Below are 11,809 nucleotides of genomic sequence, written 5' to 3'. Positions count from 1 at the left end.
ATGAAGATCTTTCTTGTACAGTTCTTCTGTGTATTCTTGCCACCTCTTCTTAATATCTTCTGCTTCTGTTAGGTCCATACCATTTCTGTCCTTTATTGAGCCCATTTTTGCATGAAATATTCCCTTGGTACCTCTAATTTTCTTGAAGAGATTTCTAGTCTTTCCCATTTTGTTGTTTTCCTCTATTTCTTTGCATTGATCACTGAAGAAGGCCTTCTTATCTCTTCTTGCTATTCTTTGGAACTCCACATTCAGATGCTTATATCTTTCCTTTTCTCCTTTTCTTTTCACTTCTCTTCTTTTCACAGCTATTTGTAAGTCCTCCCCAGACAGCCATTTTGCTCTTTTTGAATTTCTTTTCCATGGGGATGGTCTTGATCGCTGTCTCCTCTACAATGCCATGAACCTCCGTCCACAGTTCATCAGGTACTCTATCTATCAGGTCTAGTCCTTAAAATCTATTTATCACTTCCACTGTAGAATAATAAGGGATTTGATTTAGGTCATACCTGAATGGTCTAGTGCTTTTTCCTACACTCTTCAATTTAAGGCTGAATTTGGCAATAAGGGGCCACCAAGATGGGTGGGTCATGGTGGAAAGGTCTGACAGAATGTGGCCCACTGGAGAAGGGAATGGCAAAGCACTTCAGTATTCTTGCCTTGAGAACCCCATGAACAGTATGAAAAGGCAAAATGATAGGATACTGAAAGAGGAACTCCCCAGGTCGGTAGGTGCCCAATATGCTACTTGAGATCAGTGGAGAAATAACTCCAGAAAGAATGAAGGGATGGAGCCAAAGCTAAAACAATACCCACTTGTGTATGTGACTGGTGATAGAAGCAAGGTCCGATGCTGTAAAGAGCAATATTGCATAGGAACCTGGAATGTTAGGTCCATGAATCAAGCAAATTGGAAGTGGTCAAACAGGAGATGGCCAGACTGAACATCAACATTCTAGGAATCAGCGAACTAAAATGGACTGGAATGGGTGAATTTAACTCAGATGACCATTACATCTACTACTGCGGGCAGGAATCCTTTAGATGAAATGGAGTAGCCATCATGGTCAACAAAAGATTCAGAAATGCAGTACTTGGATGCAATCTCAAAAACAACAGAATGATCTCTGTTCGTTTCCAAGGCAAACCATTCAATATCACAGTAATCCAAGTCTATGCCCCAACCAGTAATGCTGAAGAAGCTGAATGGTTCTATGAAGACCTACAAAACCTTTTAGAACTAACACCCAAAAAAGATGTCCTTTTCATTTTAGGGGACTGGAATGCTAAAGTAGGAAGTCCAGAAACACCTGGAGTACCAGGCAAATTTGGCTTTGGAATACGGAATGAAGCAGGGCAAGTGCTAATAGAGTTTTGCCAAGAAAATGCACAGGTTATAGCAAACACCCTCTTCCAACAACACAAGAGAAGACTTTAACATGGACATCACCAGATGATCAACACCGAGATCAGATTGATTATATTCTTTGCAGCCAAAGATGAGAAGCTCTATACAGTCAGCAAAAACAAGACCAGGAGCTGTCTATGGCTCAGATTCTGAACTCCTTATTGCCAACTTCAAATAATTATGTATCTATAATCTATCATTCATCTATCTGTCTATCTGTGTGTGTATTAGTTGCTTATTCATGCCCAACTCTTTTCAAACCTATGGACTGTAGCTCGCCAGGCTCCTCTGTCCATGGAATTCTCCAGGCAAGAATATTGGGGTGTGTTGCCATTCTTTTCTGCAAGGATCTTCCCAATCCAGGGATTGAACCTGGGTCTCCTGTAATCCAGGCAGATGCTTTACCATCTGAGACACCCGGGAAGCCCATTTTTCTATCTATATCTATTATCATCTGGATACAACATTTCACAGCAATGTTTTCTAATGTTTTCAATTTTATTTATTTTTTTGGCACAGAGTAGATTAAAATTAGTTTATTTAAAGAAATATCTCAGATATTTCATGGCAACTACCCAAAAGAAAATCTTAATATATATGTGTTTAATTCCTTATAGCAAAATATTTTGCTTTGAAATATTAATTTAAAGTTAAAAACTCTATTGCAATGTTTCTCAATCTTTTTTCATTACCTGTTATCCATAAGAAAAAAATATTGCAACACTAAAAGACGTATAATGTTGTTTCTTGACCTTCATACAGATTTCTCAGGAGGCAGGTAAAGTGGTCCCATCTCTTTAAGAATTTTCCGCAGCTTATTATGATACACACAGTCAAAGGCTTTAGCGTAGTCAATGAAGCAGAAGTAGATGTTTTTCTGGAATTCTCTTGTTTTTCCTATGATCCAATGGATGCTTTCAATTTGATCTCTGGCTCCTTTGCCTTTTCTAAATCCAGCTTAAACATCTGGAAGTTCTCAGTTTACGTAGTATTAAAGCCTTGCTTTGAGAATTTTGTGCATTACTTTGCTAGTGTGTGAAATGAATGCAATTGTTTGGTAGTCTGAACACTATTTGGCATTGCCTTTCTTTGGGATGGGAATGAAAACTGATCTTTTCCATTCCTGTGGCCCTGACCACTGCTGAGTTTTCCAAATTTGCTGGCATATTGAGTGCAGCACTTTCACAGCATCATCTTTTAGGATTTGAAATAGCTCAACTGCAATTCCATCGCCTCCACTAGCTCTGTTCATAGTGATTCTTCCTAAGGCCCACTTTACTTTGCATTCCAGGATGTCTGGCTCCAGGTGAGTGATCACACCATTGTAATTATCTGGGTCTTAAGATCTTTTTTGTATAGCTCTTCTGTGTATTCTTGCCACCTCTTCTTAATATCTTTGCTACTGTTAGGTCCATATTGTTTCTGTTCTTTATTGTGCCCATCTTTGCATGAAATGTTCCCTTGGTATCAAAATCTCTAGTCTTTCTCTTTCTATTGTTTTCCTCTATCGCTTACATGGATCACTTAGAAAGGCTTTCTTGTCTCTTCTTGCTGTTCTTTGGAATTCTGCATTCAGATAAATATATCTTTCCTTTTCTCCTTTGCCTTTTGCTTCTCTTCTTTTTCTCAGCTATTTCCAAGGCCTCCTCAAACAACCATTTTTATTTTTTGCATTTCTTCTTGGAGATGGTTTTGATTACCACCTCCTGTACAATGTTATAAACCTCTGTCCATAGTTCTTCAGGCACTCTATCAGATGTAATCCCTTGATTCTTTTTGTCACTTCCATTGTATAATCATAGGGATTTTATTTAGGTCATAACTGAATTGTCTAGTGGTTTTCCCTACTTTCTTCAATTTAAGTCTGAAGTTTGAAATAAGGAGTTCATGATCTGAGCCACAGTTATCTCCAGGTCTGTTTTTGCTGACTGTATAGAGCTTTGCCTTCTTTTATTGCCAAGAATATAATTAGTCTGAATTCATTATTGACCATCAGGTGATGTCCATGTGTAGAGTCATCTCTTGTGTTGCTGGAAGAGGGTGTTTGCTATGACTAGTGCATTCTCTTGGCAACATTATTTTATCCTTTGCTTTGCTTTATTTTATAATCCAATGCCAAACTTCCTGTTACTCCAGGTATCTCTTGACTTCCTACTTTTCATTCCAGTCCCCTCTGATGAATAGGATATCTTTTTTTGGTGTTAGTTCTAGAAATATTAAATGTAGGTCTGTTAAAATTTTCTTCTAAGATATAGATGCATTTTTTTCATAGTTCTTTCTTATTATGAAAATATAAGCTATTAACTCCTCTCTAGTGTCCTATCAGAAATGTAGTTCTCCCATATATGCATGTGCTAAGTGGCTTCAGTCATGTCTGACTCTTTGTGACCACATGGACTATAGCCTGCCAGGCTCCTCTGTCATGGGATTCTCCAGGCATGAATACTGAAGGTGGTTGCCATGCCCTCCTCCAGGGGATCTTCCTGACTGAGGAATTGAACCCATGACTCTTATGTCTTCTTCATTGGAAGACGTGTTCTTTAATACTAGCACCACCAGGTAAGGCCAAGTGTTCTCATACAACCAATGTATCTAATGTCCTACAACGTCAATATTTCACGTTCATTTTAGATCAATTTCTAAAATTGCTTGAGCCATTGATACAGTTTTTTAGATTTGGGCATTTTGATATACTTTAGTGCTCACTTCAGCAACACTTATGCTACAATTGGAACAATACAGAGAAAATTAGCATTGTCCCTGCACAAAAATAATGTTCAAATTTATGAAGAATTCTGTATTTTCACATAGCAATTGTAAAGCTAGAGCATAATTCTCACTGCTCTTGACCAGGATATCAGCTTAAATAAAAGTCATAATAATATGTAGAAAGCAGTAATTTCAAAAAGGGTACTATTTTATTTAGTGTATTTAATTGCATTAAATTTGTTCTACTAATATACATCCATCTACTTATTCTTTACCTTTATCTTCTATGAATTAAAAAAAAAAACATGAACTTCTTTAAACTGTCTTTTCTAGATAATTTAACAAACAAAGTACTCTTTTAACATTTTTCACTATGCCACATTTCTTTTGAAGCACATTGCTTTCCTAATATGTGAAATGATAGTTATGTCTACATCAATTTATTGAATGATTTATAAAATAAAATCATTTTAGGAGTTCTAGCAAAGTCATAAATGAACATAGTTTGACCCATTGGCTTGAGGGGTTTGTAATTCGAAGAATGGAAGAATGTCTCCCAAAACCAGTTCTCTTAATATATCAGCTAGTTTAAAAAGTCTTCCTGGGCCTCAGTTACGGAACTATATACTGTTAATGTTGGCATTCAAAGGAGGAAAGATCTTAAGACTTTCCTTTACACTTGTCTCTCTACTCCTGAAAAAACAGGAGAGAGTATCATCTGAATGATCGTCACCAAGGACAGGATTTAAACGAACACCTAAGATTAACGTCCTTTCTTATTTCTCTCCCTTTGAAGAGCAGGGAGCATTATCTATCCCTTCAAGGTAACAGCTCAATAATGTAAAAAATGAGGAAAAGGACATGATCTTTAATTGTGGCTAAATAAAAATAGAGTAAATGCATAATAGAAGTTAGGAAATGTAGATTCTTTTCCTATTTCCCATTAAAAGGGAGAAAAAGTAATCTTGAGAGAACCTATATACTGGTGTTTTGGCCAGTAAAAATAGAAAAGCAGATCTCTTTTAGATACTTGCCATAATCTCTATGTGAAAGATTTAAAAAGAAGAAAATTAAGTAACAGTGTGTTGCTGAAAGTGAACTGGTGGCTCCAGACAGTTAGATTTGACCACCAGGTTGAACTTCAGATATAAGTAGACTTGTTTATTTCATCAAGAAGGAAATGGCTACCTATTCCAATATTCTTGCCTGGGAAATCCCATTGACAGAGGAGCCTGGCGGGCTAGTCATTCAAAAGAGTCGAACAAGACTTAACAACTGAGCACAAGCATAGGTCAATTTCAACCTCCCTTCTCCTTAAACAAAGGCTCATAATCTTTAATAACTTCAAAACCAAAAAACTCTTAGTACCACAGATATTTTCCAGAATTTGTAGAAAATTAATTTGCAGTCAAAACATGATTGGAACTGCTATAAAAATATTTCTTCATATTGTTAAAAACAGGCCACACACCCAAAAGATAGCTGCTTCTGTAAGCCATTTGTCACTACACTGAGACTTAATACAGTTGCAGCTCTCTCAGAAACAGACTCTTAAACTACTCAGACAGGAATTGCCTGATCAACATGAGTTAGATAATCTGTCTGATAGACCTCTGACATCCTGTAAAGGAAAATAACATTGCAAAAAATGTTTTTAAGAAAAGGAAAAGCCTATTTAGGGGGCTAGTATAACTTCCTTGTTTCTGAGCTCTTCTGCCTGTAAAAGCCTTTCACCTTGTGCAGTTCCTCAGATTTCCTCTCTATCTGCTTGATTCGATGCTGTCTAGTTCATGAATCATTTAATAAAGCCAATAAGATCTCTATAACTGACTGTTAATTTTTATTTTTTAACAGTTTGAATACTCATATATTGTGCAGAAATGGTAGTATATTAAATTAAGGGTCCCTGGTCAAACTGTCACATTATTTGCATTATGCTACCTTTGCATTATGGGGCTTCTCTGGTGGTTCAGAAGATAAAGAATCTTCCTGCAGTACAGGAGGCATGGGCTCAATCCCTGGGCTGGGAAGATCCCCTGGAGAAGGGAATTGCTACCCACTCCAGTATTTTTGCCTGGAGAATTCCATGGACAAAGGAACCTGGAGGGCTATAGGAACTCTGGAGTCTCAAAGAGTTGGACACAACTGAGTAACTAACATTTTCACCTTCACATTACACATCTTGTAAAATAAATAGCAACAGTTCTGAAATCTGAAAATTTTTTCTCCCTAAGGGTCTCCTCTGACCTGTGATGTTGACTTGAACTACACTGATGTACTAGGCAAGAACAAAGCAGAGATTAAAACTGGATTTTTCCTCTAAGAGACCTGGTTATGAGTCAACTTAATGTTCATGTTATAGGCATGTGAAGGAAGGAGATACAGAGGGGAAGGAGAGAGGGAGAGAGATTTCTTGAAATACTAACAGCATCAAAACTCCTTTATTACTCATAGTGAAATAGGAAACTGAGTCCTTGTTTGCTAGAACTGAAAATTGAACTTTGTAAACTCACAAACACTCACACAGGCAAAGTTTATTTTAGATCACAGAGATGCAAAATTCTCAGCATAGACACTGAGAAGGGGTGAAGAGCCCCCACAGATGAAATGGGAAACCAAGTCCTTGTTCATAGAGCCTAAAGCTGAACTTTATAAACTTGAAAAATCTTACACAGTTTATTTTAGAAGATAGCGATAACAGAGCTCTCAGCATAGACACTGAGAGAGGGTGAAGAGCCCTCAAAGGTGAGAATAACAACAGTTTATATCTTTGCCAGTATTGATCTGTTCATTTTGGGTTGGTTTGGGGCACCTGTTGTATGTAATTTTTGACCAATCATTTTAAAAAGCCACCATGTCCAGTTTGTCATTTTTATGGCTTTTTTTTTTTTTAAATTCCTAGTCCTTGGGGATTTTTTAGGCATTGAGCTGGTAGCCAGTGACTCTTTCTCATGATCTCAGGCTATTGTTTAAAGACCAGGTGTATATTTAAGACTTAATGATCCACCAGGGGTTTTTTCCTTGATAAGTTAGATGGCAATTACTGATTGTTTTATTATGGGTCTGGATGTTTTATGGTCCTCCAGACCAGGGGGGCATTCTTCTGAATGCCTGGAAAGTAAACAACAGGTATAGATTAGTAAAACAAGATGCTTATGTAAAATTAAAGTTGAAGTTGAAAACTAAAATTAAAAGAATCAAGGCCTCAACTTTATACTGACTGCCTAACAATGTCTACCTCAATAGCAATAGCACTGTTTCAACATTTCTCAAATGGTAAAGAATCTGCCTGCAATTCGGGACATCCAGATTTGATCCCTTGGTCATGAACGAGGGAACTGAAACCCACTCCAGTATCCTTGCCTACAGGATTCCATGGACAGAAGAGACTGGTGGGCTACAATCCATGCAGTCTCAATGAGTTGGATACAACTGAATGACTTATACAACACACTTTCTGAAATCTTGTTCCTAACAAGTGAGGTAAAGAGGGGATGACACCTATTCTCATAGAGCTTTAGTTTAGTTAGTTTAGGAATCCAGTCTTTTATAATGGGCAGTAAGCCTCCCTAACCTTTGCTCTGCTGCTGCTGCTGCTAAGTTGCTTCAGTCGTGTCCGACTCTGTGCGACCCCACAGATGGCAGCCCACCAGGCTCCCCGGTCCCTGGGATTCTCCAGGCAAGAACATTGGAGTGGGTTGCCATTTCCTTCTCCAGTGCATGAAAGTGAAAAGTGAAAGTGAAATCGCTCAGTCGTGTCCGACCCTCAGTGACCCCATGGACTGCAGCCTACCAGGCTCCTCCATCCATGGGATTTTCCAGGCAAGAGTACTGGAGTGGGGTGCCATCGCCTTCTCCGAACCTTTGCTCTAGTAGGAGACATTTCCTTTGTTACATTGGATAGTACACTAACCATCCCTCCATTTACTTAAAATGTGAGTGTGGGGAAGGAAGAGACAAAAGGGACAGTTTCTATTTTTCAATACAATGTTTGCTATACAAACATCTTTGATAATATAGTCCAGAAAAAGTTGATCAGGACACTTTCTCAAAAGATGTGCAGAAATATGAGATTTGCCGAATTAAAAATGCACAACTTGAGATCTGCAAGTTAAATTATATTTGGAGCAAAATGAAAAACTGCAGCCTGGGAGACAGCACCTCAGATAGCTCTGAGAAATTGCTCCAAAGAAGCAGAGAGAAGGTCAGTATAATGTGACTTTGATGAAGGGGGAATATATGCAAACAAGCACATATTTTTCCAGAAGGTTTCTACTAGTCTTATGAAGCTTTCTGCTAGTCACAAGGAACAGTGACTAGCAGAAACATTCACATGACAGAACAGCCACATGATAACAGAACATTCACCACAAATGACTGTAGTGCTTTTTTAGATATGAGGAGATACAAGAATTGGGTTCATGAAATCAGTTCCTTAAAATATCTAATTATCTGAAGACTTGTCCTGCCAGTTTTTCCCTGAGCATGACAGCCTCACGTCTGCCCTCCACCCTGAACTCCTTTCAGGAGTTGTTGAGATCAGCAGCTGCAATAGCACGATTTAATCCTTGTCAAGGTAGATGGAGAAGGAAATAGCAACCCACTCTAGTGTTCTTGCCTGGAGAATCCCAGGGACGGGGGAGCCTGGTGGGCTGCCGTCTATGGGGTCGCACAGAGTCCGACACGACTGAAGCGACTTAGCAGCAGCAGCAGCAGAGGTAGATGGCGAGTGCATGGCAACTGGCAATTTGTATATGACAGATTTATGAAAATTATCTCCTAACAATCTCTTCATAAGATCACAAAACTAAACATGAAGACTTCATAGAATACTTGTTTTACTTCATAAAATACTTGTTTCTTTAATCAAGTCTTCATGTAAGTTACCCATATTTTCACCACCATTATTATATATGCTGCTGCTGCTAAGTCGTTTCAGTCGTGTCTGACTCTGTGCGACCCCATAGACGTCAGCCCACCAGGCTCCCCCGTCCCTGGGATTCTCCAGGCAAGAACACTGGAGTGGGTTGCCATTTCCTTCTCCAATGCATGAAAGTGAGAAGTGAAAGTGAAGTCGCTCAGTCGTGTCCGACTTTGCGACCCCATGGACTGCAGCCTACCAGCCTCCTCCTTCCATGGGATTTTCCAGGCAAGAATACTGGAGTGGGGTGCCATTGCCTTCTCTGATTATTATATATAATTAAGGATAATAGGGCTTTCCTGATAGCTCAGTTGGTAAAGAATCCTCCTACAATGCAGGAGATCCCAGTTCAATTCCTGGATTGGAAAGATCTTCCAGAGAAGGGATAGGCTAACCACTACAGTATTCCTGGGCTTTCCTTATGGCACAGTTGGTAAAGAATATTATGGGGCTTCCTATGTAGCTCAGAAGGTAAAGCAACTGCCTGCAATATGGGAGACCTGGGTTCAATTCCTGGGTCAGGAAGATCCCCTAGAGAAGGAAATGGCAACCTACTCCAGTATTCTTACCTGGAGAATCCCATGGACAGAGGAGCCTGGCAGGCTACAGTTCATGGGATTCCAAGAGTTGGACAAGACTTAGCACTATCTTTCTTTCTTTCTAAGGCTAATTTGTTTCAATTGTTGTTACCAGGTGGATAAAATTATAAACAATTTAAACCACTCATAGTTATTCAAAGCTGAATATGTTTTATATATAATCTAGTATTCCTTATTAAAAAAACAGCTAAAAAAATAAATTCAGGACTCAGCTGTCATTCCTAAATGAAAAGTATTACTGTATCATTCATTGGGATTATATTTTATATGGTATGTCCTAAATACAGATCTTGTTTCATTTTTAAATACTTTCTTCCTTTAAAAATGTCCACACTATTTTAACAATTGGCAATTCTTTAATGATACGAGATAAGAATTGACTTTCTGTTGTCTACTGTTTGAAGTGTGAAGAACTATTAAGTTTCTATTTTTTTTTTTAACCTGAAGGCAGTTATAGAAAATTGTTTACTTCAAGGTCAGATTCTGCAAATTGTATCTTTTAAAATTATACTTGCTTTTAAGCCATTTGTATATGTAGCAGTGATTTTTTTATTTATTTATTTTACCTAAAACTAGTAATCAAATAACCCCATTTGGCCTTTAGATACTTTAAAATCAAATCTCCCTGAGGATTTTTTGCTTCATTTACAAATGTAACCTGTTTTAAAATATGATAGATTTCTGTATTTCCCTTTCTTGAAATGGTGTGTCTTAGAGAAAGAAATGCTAATAGGAATAAAGGTGTAGGCTATAGTATTAGGGAAAGCAATTATGAATATATTCATTGACAAGAATATATTTATGTATGCCTTACACACCACATACTCATACAATTTAAGGAAACAAGGATTTTAGAAGCAGAGCAGGCAATTTAGTAAAGACAGAGCTTTCTTTTTTAAATGTGTACTATGTCTACATTTGTATATGGGTCCGTTTTTATTCATGAGTGAATTGTGGTGGCGAAACCAAAATTTATTATGAAAACAGCATGTTGAAGTCACAAAAATAACCATTAGGTAATAATCAATAGCCCATTTCATTTTTTTAATTATTGTACCAGATTAGCCTTTGAAAACAAGAGTAAGAAAAGTAATTTTGTGTTTAATTAATTATTAGTCATTTTTTTAACCTAAAAATAAATGTAAAACTTGAGAAATGAATGAATTATTATTATGAGTCATCAGAAATTTTATGACCATCATAGAAATAGATTTTCAGTGTTGGTGATATTGACCCCAAGGGGGATAAAATTGGCCTTGGAAGAATGAAAAAGTTTAAATCAGTTTTGTTTTTCTAGAGCTCAAATTTACATATAGACTCATATTCCTTATTATTTATTATCAAAACTATGGTTTTTCCAGTAGTCATATATGGATGTGAGAGTTGGACTGTAAAGAAAGCTGAGTGCTAAAGAATTGATGCTTTTGAACTGTGGTGTTGGAGAAGACTCTTGAGATTCCCTAGGACTGCAAGGAGATCCAACTAGTCAATCTTAAAGGAAATCAGTTGTGAATATTCATCTGAAAGACTGATGCTGAAGCTGAATCCCCAATACCTTGGCCATCCGATGCAAAGAACTGATTCACTGGAAAAGACCCTGCTGCTGGAAAAGACTGAAGGCAGAAGGAGAAGGAGAAGACAGAGGATTAAATAGTTGGATGGCATCACCGACTCGATGGACATGAGTTTGAGCAATCTCCTGAAGTTGGTTATGGACAGGGAAGCCTGTCATGATGCATTCATGGGGTCACAAATAGTCAGACATGACTGAGAGACTAAAGTGAACTGAGCATTAATATGGAGAAGGTAATGGCACTCCACCCCTCTATCCTTGCCTGGAAAATCCAATGGACAGAGGAATCTGGCAGGCTACAATACAAGGGGTTGCAAAGAGTCAGACAAGACTGAACACACACACATAAATTTTATAATTCTTTATTAGAATTGATATTCAACAGAGAATATATTGAAAATTAAGTTATTTACTTTAGAGATTACCAAAAAAGAATAATGGTTTTAAATGTTGACTAAGTGCAGGGCAGAGTACTAAATGCTTGCATCTATTATTTTCATAATAACACTATAGTTGAGGCTTTTTAAATATTAATTTTATTGATGAAAAATCAAATTGAAAGAAGTTCAGAAATTTATCCAGCATTATAAAGCTAAACT

At 37.6% G+C, this 11,809-nt stretch overlaps 1 non-coding gene across 1 annotated transcript; it reads left to right on the top strand.

Moving 5' to 3' along the window:
• The first annotated feature begins 4,106 nt into the window (after window positions 1–4,106).
• LOC138987303 (U6 spliceosomal RNA) lies at window positions 4,107–4,213 on the top strand. The gene has a single exon (XR_011463794.1). It is a non-coding gene; the product is annotated as a U6 spliceosomal RNA (small nuclear RNA).
• The last annotated feature ends 7,596 nt before the right edge of the window (window positions 4,214–11,809 follow it).

Source organism: Bos mutus, chromosome 3, assembly GCF_027580195.1.
Source record: "Bos mutus isolate GX-2022 chromosome 3, NWIPB_WYAK_1.1, whole genome shotgun sequence".
Classification (NCBI taxonomy): Eukaryota; Metazoa; Chordata; class Mammalia; order Artiodactyla; family Bovidae; genus Bos; species Bos mutus.
This window is presented reverse-complemented; position numbering and strand designations above follow the sequence as displayed.